We start from the raw sequence: 12,538 nt of genomic DNA, 5'->3' as shown, positions 1-12,538 counted from the left end.
AGCGAACAGATTGTTCTGTAGCAGCCTCTGGAGAACCTGGCGGACATGGTGGCGGTGCTCCTGCACGGTCTTGGAGAAGATTAGGATGTCGTCGAGGTAGACAAAAACGTACTGGTTAATCATGTCCCTCAAGACGTCGTTGATTAGGGCCTGAAAAACAGCTGGTGCGTTGGTGAGTCCGAATGGCATCACCTGGTACTCGTAGTGCCCAGACGGGGTGTTAAAGGCCGTCTTCCACTCGTCTCCCTGTCAGATATGGATGAGGTGGTATGCGTTCCATAAGTCCAATTTGGTGAAGACAGTGGCGCCTTGGAGCAGATCGAACGCTGTGGACATCAGCGGAAGGGGATAGCGGTTGCGTACAGTGATCTTGTTCAGACCCCTGTAATCAATACATGGCCGGAGCCCCCCATCCTTCTTGCCGACAAAGAAGAAGCCAGCACCAGCGGGTGAGGTGGAGGGTCGAATGAACCCAGAGGCCAAGGCGTCCTTGATGTACTCCTCCATGGCCTTGCGTTCTGGCTGAGAGAGGGAAAACAGTCTGCCATGAGGAGGGGTAGTCCCAGGGAGCAAGTCGATGGCACAGTTGTAGGCACGGTGCGGAGGAAGAACGGCGGCCCTGCTCTTGCTGAAAACTTCCTTGAGATCCCAGTACTCTGTGGGAACTTGGGATAACTCGGTGAGATCAGGAGGCTCGGCAGGAGACACAGGAGAGCTAGAGAGCAGACAAGAGGCATAGCAAGCAGGACCCCACTCCACAACCTGGCTAGTGACCCAGTCTATATGAGGGTTGTGGCGGGTAAGCCAAGGAAGACCTAGAATAACTGGGAACTCTGGTGAAGGAATCAGGTGCAGGGATATTTCTTCCTTGTGACCTTGAGACTGGAGGAAGACTGGAGAAGTTACTTGGGTGACTCTTCCGTCACCTAAGGCTTGGCCATCCAGGGCAGACACAGACAGTGGGACTTCAAGAGGTGCAGTCGGGACATTGATACTTTGGGCGAAGTGAACATCCATAAAGTTTCCAGCCGCCCCGGAGTCTAACAAGGCCTGACAAGAGTGGACGGACTCACCCCAGGAGATGGAGACCGGGATGTAGACTCCTTGGCCAGGGAGTTCAGGAGAGAGGGTAGGCCCCATCACAACCCTCCCTCGGCTGGACGGGGTGGTCCTTTTCCCGAGAGCTCGGGACATGATGCTCGGAAATGGCCAGGCTTGCCACAGTAGATGCAGCACTTGTCCCTCCTTCTGCGCTCCCTCTCAGCTGCGGAGAGACGAGTATGGCCAACTTGCATGGGCTCTGGACAGTCACTGGAGGAGGTAGACGGGCTCCAGGTCGAGGCAGTGAGGCCGGGGAAGCTCAGGACTCGGCGGCGCTCTCTAATCCTGTTGTCAAGACGAGTAGAATGTGAGATCAGAGTTTCGAGGTCACTTGGGCATCCGATAGAGGCCAGGCCGTCTTTGATGGGGTCAGACAAACCATGGTGAAAGGCTGAAACCAGGGCTGTTTCGTTCCATCCGCTGACCGCTGCGAGCATCCGGAACGCGATGGCATAGTCCCCGACGCTTCCTTCTTGCCGGATGGACATGAGCTTTCTGGCTGCGTCTTTACTGATGTCATCTTGATCGAAGACACGAAGCATCTCCTCCGTAAACAGCTGGAAATCAGAGCACTCGGGTCCCTGTCTCTGCCAGATAGCTGTGGCCCAGGCTCGCGCCTTACCAGCTAACAAGGTTATCACAAAGGCAATCTTGCGGTGATCTGTAGTGTAGGTGGTAGGCTGGAGCTCAAAGGTAAGTTGGCACTGGGTAAGGAACTCCCGGCACTCACTGTGCTTGCCGTCATACCTCTGTGGTGCAGGAAGGCTGGGTTCGAGAGGTGAAGGAGGCAGCGTGGCCAGAGGCACTGGAGCGGATGGTGGAGCAGGAGCAGAATCAGGCAGAGGAGATGGGGGTAGAGAAGTCAGCTGTGCCAGGGTTTTCCCAATCTGCTGAAACAGTAACTCATGGCGAGCAAGGGTCTCACGTTGGCTTGTAAGAGTCCATCCATGAGTGTCCATGGTGGATCCGAGGCGTGTTAATGCGGCCATCATTCCCTGAAGGTTAGCCAGGTAGACGGTTGAAGAAGCCTCTGCTGAGTCGGTCATGACAGAGTCTTTCTGTTAGGGTTTTGCTGGGATTCAAACCCGGGTCGCTGGTGTGATAATCCAGCAAACCCCCACTAGGCCACCAGGGGGATGACTCAAGTGCAGAGGCGTGAGGCGAAAGTAGAGTATCAAAAAACAGTTTATTTACACTATGTACAATCCGATGGAAAAAACAAAAAGAAAATCCAAAAGCTCAGAAGATAACAAAAATAAAAATATCCAAAGGTGCAAAGTCCAAAAACAAAAGGAAAGGCAAAATGCTGAACGCTCAGAAGATCAAAAAGTACAAAGTCCAAAGAAAGCAAAAATATCAAAAACACAAGGGCAAAGGCAAGAAACGTGGGACAGAGGAAACTAGCACTAGACAACATAGCATAAAGACTCCGTGACAAGGGAACAAACAGAGGGGTATTTATACAAACTAATTAAGGAACAGGGCGGGGCAGGAAACAGGCAATCAAGACACACACAAAACACAGTGGCGGCCTCTAGAGGCCAAAACAAACATGACAAGATAAACATAACAGCGGCCTCTAGAGGCCAAAACAGTCCCAGTCCTAACACAAGGGTTTTCTAATCATCCATTAGCCTTCTGAGGCAATGAGCAAACACATTGTACCATTAGAACACTGGAGTGAATAGTCTTTTACCACATTAGCAATGTATAGAGTGTATTTCTGATTAGTTTAAAGTGATCTTCATTGAAAAGAACAGTGCTTTTCTTTCAAAAATAAGGAAATTTCAAAGTGACCCCAAACTTTTGAATGGTAGTGTACATACATGCATACATACATACATACATACATACATACATACATACATACGGTATATACATACCAAGACTTTTTCGATGGAATAAAAACATGCATTCTATTCCCTTCTAGCAGGTTTCATTCATTTCGTTTGATAGCATACAATATTGTTAGCATATCGCTTATCCTACGTGTTTTATGCCACTCTACCCAATGGAGAACGAGCGTTGAATATGGTTTACGATACTGCATGGTTGTCAAAACAACATGACGTCACACATCGGAGCTGATGCGAATATCCAATGAGAAAGTTTTCTGCTGCACATGCGCAGAAGCATTTCTTTGTTTGCAGTAAAAATATTGGTAAGTAACCCCCCTGTTCTTAACTTTTTGTAAAATCTATAATTGTTCATGCTAGCTGAATGGAATATATCTGATAGACCACTCAAAGCCAGCCAATGTTGTTTAAATATTTAAGAAAACAAAAACAAAGAGCCAAAAGCTTTCATTTTGGTTACCGAGGTTAAAGTTAAGGTGAGATTTGGATGCCAGCTGGATTAATCATGTTGCATATACAGTATGTGTGTAATCCTGCATAACGTCATTCCCATTCCTTTCATCTCATCTGTGGATGAAGTAGCCCATGATCAAACAATCCCTATTAGAGCATGAGACAAAAAATTCTTAAACTTTTATGCCTGGTTTGCTGTTAAAACAAAAAGGAAGAAAAAAACCCTAGATCATTCATTAAACACTTTTTCTTCTTGAATAGCTCTGCAGTGAAAAGGGAGCGGAAGTGAGGGAGAGTGATGCAGAAAGAGATGGAGAGGTCCCTTTGACACTGCCATGTCAGAGCAGCAACATCTTGAGCGATGGCGGTTGTCAAATCAGCCTTGTGCAGCCCTCAGTAAAGAGTATAAAATGCTGACTTGGGGGAACAGACAACTCGGTCCTTTTCTCAAAACCTCTAAATGCTCTCTCTCTCTCTCTCTCTCTCTCTCACTCCTCTACCTTCCATACTCTCTGTCAGCACTGTCAGCAGAATCACCCCTCCGTTTACTGCTTTTCCCTTCCTTTTCAGCAAGGAAGTGCAAATGACGTCTGAGAGACTGAGAAGAAAAACAGACATCTGTGTTTGGAGAGAGAGAGAGAGAGAGAGAGAGAGGACAGAAAGAAAAGATGAATGACGGGTGAAAAAGTGGAAGCTTCAGGAATGGAGAGAGAAAGGGAGGGAGGAAAGGAGCAAGGTCATGAAGAGAAAGAGAAAGAAGAGCAGAATAAAAAAGGGGGGGGGGAAGCAGCCCACGCAATTAGCGCATTCATACACTGCCTCAGGCCCATTCTCTTGCTCCTTCACTCTCTAAAGCTTTTCCATCCCATTTTCTTCTTTTTTACTTTTTTTTTATCTATTCCCTCCCTCCCTCAAGTTTTCCATCTCTGTGATGGTATCATTATAACAATCTGATTTGTTTCATGTTCTGAGTACTGCAGCAGATGAACAGGTGAACAGAGGTAAGGGTAGCAGATGGAAAGAAAAATGGATAGAGTGGGAGAGAAAAATACAGAGAGAAAGAAAGGGGGAGGCATGGGTGAATAGAGATAGCAAAAGAGAGAGAGAGAGCATTTGCAAGACAGAGAGACAGAGACAGATTGCAGTATTTAAGTGCCTGCCCTGGGGAGATGCTGTAAGTGATGAGAGAGAGAGAGAGAGAGAGAGAGGTGTTACTCAAGTTAAACCTGTCACTGAAGCACATTGTAATTTTCTAACCGTAGTTTATGGTTAGGCACTGCAACTGCAACACCCCTCCAGGCCACTCTTCTTTTTTCTAGCTCCTGTTTCACTCTCTGCATTCAAACACTTGCATCTTTCCTGCAACAGATGGAGCTCAGCTTCCTGATCCATTATGAACTGCTCTTCCATCAACGGAGACACCAATATTCATTCCTTATAGACAGAATGATGCTAAATCCTTAGAACCAATCTTCCTAAAGGTCCAAAAGTTGAAAAAATGTTTTGTACTTTGTGCATTCTACTAAACCTATGGCTAATATCCATACCATAAAGGAAATGCCCAATATTAAAACACATTAAATATGCTTATACTGAAATATTTCACAGGATTTTGGTGATATTGTGCTGTATTCTCATAAGAAGCTAGAGATTATCTGTTGTGCTGATGCAACAGAGGTACACTGCTAGAGCATTTACATTACAGGCATTTAGCAGATGCTCTTATCAAGAGCAGCCTGGGGAGCAGTTGGGAGTTTGGTGCCTTGCTCAAGGGCACTTCAGCCATTCCTGCTGGTCCAGGGAATCAAACTGGCAACCTTTTGGTCCCAAAGCTGCTTCTCTAACCATTAGGCCATGGCTTCCCCAGCGCCAATGGAGTTTAATAAGAGAAAAAAAAAATCAACAGCCTCAAATATAATACAGTATAACAGTAAAGATAAAGGTCAGGTTTTGATTTTAGCTTTTAAAAAAAGAAAGAGCTTATTTTATAGCTTAGTATTTCCCAGCAATATTAAATGTCATTCAATGAATATCCAGAGTAGAAGCAGTGGAGACAGTAAATGCTCTTAACTCAATGTTCCAGAAGGAGAAGCTGCCATATGACGCAGTTGCGCTGAATTACAGCAAAGACTCGGCTCAGCTGGTTACCAATCTACAAGACGACAAGTGCAATGTCGTTGACAGTGGTATTATTCCCTTAAAGAACAATGCCTACACACATTTAGTTCAATTCAATGTGGTTATTCATTTTTCGTCCAGAAGAAAAGATTCGCTTTTTTCCTCGTCACTCGCTATCCCACAATCCCTTGTGCATTTTTCACTACTCACCACTGGAAATGATTGGGAGTGAATTTTCAGGTGAAATATTTTCATGCAGTGGACACATACCACAAAGGATTAACATGCTGCTGCATTGCACTGTTTTGGTAGAAACAAAATAAGTGCAAATTCCCACTGGTGACACGGTCAACGGGCAGCTGAATGGCACTGTGTGTAAACTGTTAATGAAAGTAAAATATCAGACAGTATGTCAATGAAAAAAGTTTAAATTAGAAAAGAATTCCATCACGAGATAAGTCTTGGATAGCACTGAGGATCACATGTTAATTATGGTATAAGTTGTTCAGGATGATTTTTTGTTTTGTTTTGTTTGTTTGTTTAACCTATCATTGTGCCCAAGAAATCACAGATAAATAGGGATGCACTGATTCCATTTTTTACAATCTGATACAGTACACGTTCTGATACATTAGTGATATCTGAACAGGAACTGAACATTGGTAAGGTTCTATTGCCAATGAATGCGAAGTCACAGAGGTACGATAGCAATGTGCTTTAAGATAATTTGCACATTACAGTCATCTGCAGTGTCTGTGCCAAATCAGTCAACAGAACATCAAAGTAGAGTTGGGCAATATATCGATAAATTATTGTTATAGTGATATGACCATTCTACAGAGACCCGCTCATGACACAAAAAGAAAAAATATATAGTACATATTGTGGCCATCCATCCATTATCTGTAACCGCTTATCCTGTGCAGGGTCTCAGGCAAGCTGGAGCCTATCCCAGCTGACTATGGGCGAGAGATAGGGTATACCCTGGACAAGTCACCAGACCCGACTTGTCCAGGGTGTACCCCGCCTTTCGCCCGTAGTCAGCTGGGATAGGCTCCAGCTTGCCTGCGACCCTGTAGAAGGATAAAGCGGCTAGAGATAATGAATGAATGAATGAAGTCACCAGACCATCGCAGGGCTGACACATAGAGACAAACAACCATTCACACTCACATTCACACCTACAGTCAATTTAGAGCCCCCAATCAAAGGAGATACCCAGAACCATGGCCTCACTTTTTGTTTATAAATGCCTTGAGACCTCAAGAATGGCATAGGAATAGTTTTAAGCATTAAAAATAAATCTAATATAGTAATTTTTATGATTAAAGTGATTCATACAGGTACTGGTCTGAGTGAATGGCCTTGGCGTCTGTGACGTCACAGCAGGAAGGCTATCGGTCTCATTGCCATTTCCGCTATACTAAAACACAGAGCTGACTGCAACTTCGATCCTCCATTTTGAGCTAATTTATCGCCATGCCACAGCGGGTGCAGCAACACGACAGAAGGTGGATTTATGTTGCATTCATGGCCCAAGAATGTTCAAACTGCAAAGATTTGGACGCGTTTTGTGAGAAATTCACGGATTGGGCGCCTATGAAGTGGTCTCTCGTCTGCGCTGCACATTTTAATGAGGACTTGTACGAAATCTCTGATCTGTTGAAGAGCGTTGGCTATAAGCCCGTATTGAAAGAGGGTGCAGTACCAACAATTAAAGGAAAAGAAAACTACAAGAAAAGGAAAGTAAGTTCAGTTGCACCAGTTCTCCCAGAGTGTGAGCTGAGCAGTAATGGCGGAGTATTCAGTATGGAGAAAATAGAGAATGAATGGACCAGTCATCAGATTTCTCCACTGGATATGCCACCCCCCTGTCTAGATATGCTTGCCTCAGCAGCAATATCTCACCCTTACATGGAAGAAGCAAATGAACAAAGAACTGGAAGTCAGATTGTTTCAAAACAATTGGCCACAAGATCGGCCTTCAAGAAGCGAGAATACAGATGGGTAAGATGTGACTCTCATTTGGTTACATAACAAAAAACAACACATGTTGTTTACCTGCATTTAGATTAATACATGTAACTTGTATTGTGTATTTACGTTACCGGTATAAGATTATTTAATTTGCTTCAGAATGTGATTGTCTCAGTTCATCTGATTATTTAATTAGCCTTTTACATTTTATCAGTGAAAATACATGCATGTACATTGCATAAGTTATAACACCTATCCTGTTTTAGAGTCACATGAGACTGTCAGTTCAATTCCATCCAATTCTCTAGATGTCTTTGTTCTCTGGCTTTATTTCGCAAGGTGGGGGCCTCCATGGCCGACGTGTTGCTATCGGATTCACTTTCTGATGGTTCAAACTGATACGGTTCTACGTGTATAGCAGTAGCATGTACACACACACTCCAATTTCAGGACTATCACAATCAGATGTATTACTATCTGAGGAATCCGAAGAATCTCAATAAATCCGAACGAAGAGGCCACTGCAACCACTCTCGCCTGCTGAGTCTGGCTTTGGTCTATACCACCAGTTCCCACTGTGACGTCACGCACTCAGGGCTGGTTGGCTCAGCGGGACAGCTCAAATGCCAACTTTGCAGTCGATTTTAACTCTCAAAAATATTTTTTTTATTCCCAGTTACGCAGCATACAAGAGTCAAGGATGGAGATACTATCCACTCAGAAATGTATTTAAAAATAAAGGTCCTGCATATCTCCTTTAACCTAACCTGCATGTCTTTGGACTGTGGGGGAAACCAGAGCACCCAGAGGAAAGCCACGCAAAGGACATGCAAACTCCACAGAGAAAGGCCCCCCATCAGTCACTGGGCTTGAACCCAGAACCTTCTTGCTGTGGGTTGACAGTGCCAACCACTACACCACCGTGCCATCTATCGTGGCCATGTTTTATTAATTTGTTCCTTCATTTTAGTTACATCATGGCCACATTTGGATCATTTGTTCCCTTGTTAAATATTATAAGAATGAATTAGTAAAACATGGCCACTACATACGTATAGATTTCCTTTTCATGTCATGAGCGGGGCTCTGTACCATTCATATGATCAGCCAACTGAATTTTGTGAATATTACGAGTTCGATGAAATGTCAACTTTCCTCCAGAAATGAACCGGTAGCTGCAGTGTTTTATTTTGCCCCCCTATGAATAAGAAGCCATGGCGTAAAGGTTAAAGATGCAGCTCTGAGCCCAAAAGATCACTGGTTCAGTTCCCTGGACCAGCAGGACTGGCTGAAGTGCCCTTGAGGGTATGTCAGGGTCTTGCATGTCTCATATCATTATCTCTAGCCGCTTTATCCTGTTCTACAGGGTCGCAGGCAAGCTGGTGGAAAAGAGCATTTGCTAAATTCCTGTAATGTTAAATAAATACATTAGTGAAGATTCTGTATTTTGTAGCATGATACATAGAAGTAGTTTAATAAATATGAGGTTTATTATATTGCAATTTTACTGTCGGCATTAACAGGAGATGGAGGAGCAGACACTGGGTCATGGGTGGAAAAAAACAGGGCTTTATTAACCCAAAACTGGAGTAAGCAGCTGTAAAAACAAACAGAAAACAAGGCCAAAACATCAGGAAAGAAAGCAAAGCAAATACGGCTAGAGTTCTGGAGCAAAAAGCAAAAACAAACCAGAAGTGCAGCACTAGAACTCGTGAATGAGTGCCCTGCATTGGGAGAGGTGGCGCTTTTGTGACAGGTGTTCAATAAGCCCGAACTGGACACAAGTGTGCACAAGAGCATATGAGCGCCCCCTGGCTTCCTGGTGTTTGTATACTTATAAACAGTAAGCATGTGCTATGTTCATATCTTTGAACATGATTTGCATCGCATAATATATCTCTTGATAAATATCCTTTGGCAGTGAGCAATGTGGCTATAACTGGTTTATTTTTTAGATGTGAACCAAGCAACAGTATGAAAACATGAAAGTTCAAACCTTTTTTGAACTTTTTTTTTTTTTCATTTCTGTGGTTTCTGTTAGCTCATAAGACCAAAGCATAGATCATACTTTATTCACAGGTCGTACTTTACATGCATAAAATCTGTGAGAAGTGAAAGTAACCGTTATTAGAAACAAATAATCATTTTTTTCATCGCTTGTGTCCTTTCCCCTTCAGTTAATAAGCTTTTCTGTCAGGGGAATTTTATCTATGATTGGTTTGAGCACTGCTTTTGCTCATAAGAAAATAAAGGCATAAAGTGTAGTTTTCAAGTATCTCCCATACTGACCAAGCAGCAAGTCAAAAACTGGAATTGTTACGGCTAAACTGTAGATGTTGACACTTCTGTAATATGCACTCATGCCATCAAATACATCAGCAGTCTCAGCATGTCACACCAGTAATAGCCACAATACCAATACAGATCTGTGTTTGCATAATCCTAAATAAGTTTCACCCAGAGACAGAATACAACAAGAGATCAAAACAAACGAGTGTTCATGTGACGCTTTGGGTGATTCATCAGGATAAATAAACTAAAAGATTCTTGTTCCATAATATTTCATTGAAATGCATTGACTTTTTCCCATCTCTTCGACAGCATCACCTTGCACGTGCAGACATGGAGAAAATTCAATAAACCAATATATGATATCATATTTCACAATCTGCTCCAGACAGTGTAGACAAGTGACTCCTATACCACTGCTGTTTTTCACCATGTTCCAATATCACACTAGAAGATCATAAAACTAAACTTGGTAAATAATTGAAGCTCTGAAAAGGCACTATTAAAGGGATCCTCCAGTGGATCGATTTTCAAACTTATTTTATGTAAAATTAGTCATAGATTTCAAAAATCAAACTTTCATTTTCAAAGACCAAATAGTTTTTGAGAGAAATGCTTTTTTTTTTTAGAATACCAGATGGGCTTCCTGTGGTAGTGATGTATGCGATGATGTCAGGTAGTGGTCACTTGCAACAGCTTCAGTTGCCTCAGTGTGTTTTCGTATGAAATCTCTCCTAAGCTTACATTTTAGTATGGCTAAAATTCCAATTCCAACCAGAATATCATGAAGATGAAATTAGTGAATTACGAGAGTTATTCCAGAGGAGAAAATAACGACGAAACAGAACTCAACTCCAAACATGGAGTGTCCAAAGAAGCTTCAGCATGGTGTTGTGCCCAAGGTCAAACTATGTAAACAGACAAAATGTGTATTTGTTGCCATGAATTGAAGTCTGTCTCATTTAACAAAAGGTATTGTGTTTGAATCAAATGCTCTATGTCAAAAGAAGTTTCATTGTGGTGTTATAGACAGTGTCCAACCTTGGAAACAGATGAAATGTGTTCTGTATTTGTTGCTGTGTGTTACCTTGAGTTAGAGTCTCATTCAGCACAAGGTATCTTTTCTAAATATGCTCATTTGTTTGAAATTCTGATACTATAAAGAATCATGGTAGAACAAAGTCCAAATGAACCTCTTGGTGTTGTTTTCTCTCTTGAAGTTCAACACTACATTGGCGGACTTTTGGAGTTGAATGAGGGACAAATATTGGTGGCACGGTATTGTCTTTTAGCTTTCTTTTAATTCTAGAAGTCCCCATTAATCTTGCTTTTAATTCAATCAAATAATTGAAATAGGCCGATTTGAAATGTTCTGAACATAAGTAGGGCACCGCAGGCAGGTTGTTTTGAGGTCTTCTGATGGCGTGAATCCATTTCCTGTGAATAGCTGGACGATTCTGGCCAGGTAAACAGTGAAAAGATATCATCTTGTCCTTCTTTTCAGCATCATTGTGGCATTTATATGCACACAATGAGGTATACTTGTTTAAAAACGGATAAATTCAGTAAAAATACCTGTAAAACTAGCAAAACCATGATGTAAATGGAGAATATAAACAGGTGAGTTGCTCCAAGCGACCACTACCTGACGTCATCGCATACCATAGGAAGCCCATCCGGTATTCTAAAAAAATGTTTTTTTTTTCCTCATAAACTATTTAGTCTCCGAAAATGAAAGTTAGATTTTTGAAATCTGTGACTAATTTTATATAAAAAGTTAGAAAATCAGTCTGCTGGAGGATCCCTTTAAAAAGACTGGGAAAACACTAATCAACAGCATGTGTACTGCTCTCCTGTAGGTTGCACCAAGATTTTCTCGTGTCTGTAAACCTGTCACTCCAGCAAATTGTTGTGCCACGTTTTTTACTGAAAATAAGGTCTTTGAATGCAAATTGTGTGAGAGGTGCTTTGCTATAAAACACCACCACACGCTAACCTAAAATAAATTTTTAAAAAAATGTGTATAAGAGCAATATGCTAGAAATCTGTTGAGATGATGGAGAACTTTAATACATGTTGCTGATACACTGAGTTAACAACTACAAACACCAAATACAGTGCTGCTTGAAAGTTTGTGTACCCTTCAGAATTTTCTATATTTCTGCATAAATATGACCTAAAACATCATCAGATTTTCACACAAGTCCTAAAAGTAAAGAAAACCCAGTGAAACAAATGAGACAAAACTATTATACTTAGTCATTTATTTATTTATTTATTTATTTATTTATTGAGGAAAATGATCCAATATTACATACCTGTGAGTGGCAAAAGTATGTGAACCTCTAGGATTAGCAGCTAATTTGAAGGTGAAATTAGAGTCAGGTGTTTTCAATCAATGGGATGACAATCAGGTGTGAGTGGGCACCCTGTTTTATTTAAAGAACAGGGATCTATCAAAGTCTGATCTTCACAACACGTTTGTGGAAGTGTATCATGGTATGAACAAAGGAGATTTCTGAGGACCTCAGAAAAAGAGTTGTTGATGCTCATCAGGCTGGAAAAGGTTACAAAACCATCTCTAAAGAGTCTGGACTCCACCAATCCACAGTCAGATAGATTGTGTACAAATGGAGGAAATTCAAGACCATTGTTACCCTCCCCAGGAGTGGTCCACCAACAAGATCATTCCAAGAGCAAGGCGTGTAATAGTCAGCGAGGTCACAAAGGACCCCAGGGTAACT

The sequence above is a fragment of the Neoarius graeffei genome, chromosome 3 (assembly GCF_027579695.1).
Source record: "Neoarius graeffei isolate fNeoGra1 chromosome 3, fNeoGra1.pri, whole genome shotgun sequence".
NCBI lineage: Eukaryota > Metazoa > Chordata > Actinopteri > Siluriformes > Ariidae > Neoarius > Neoarius graeffei.
This window is presented reverse-complemented; position numbering follows the sequence as displayed.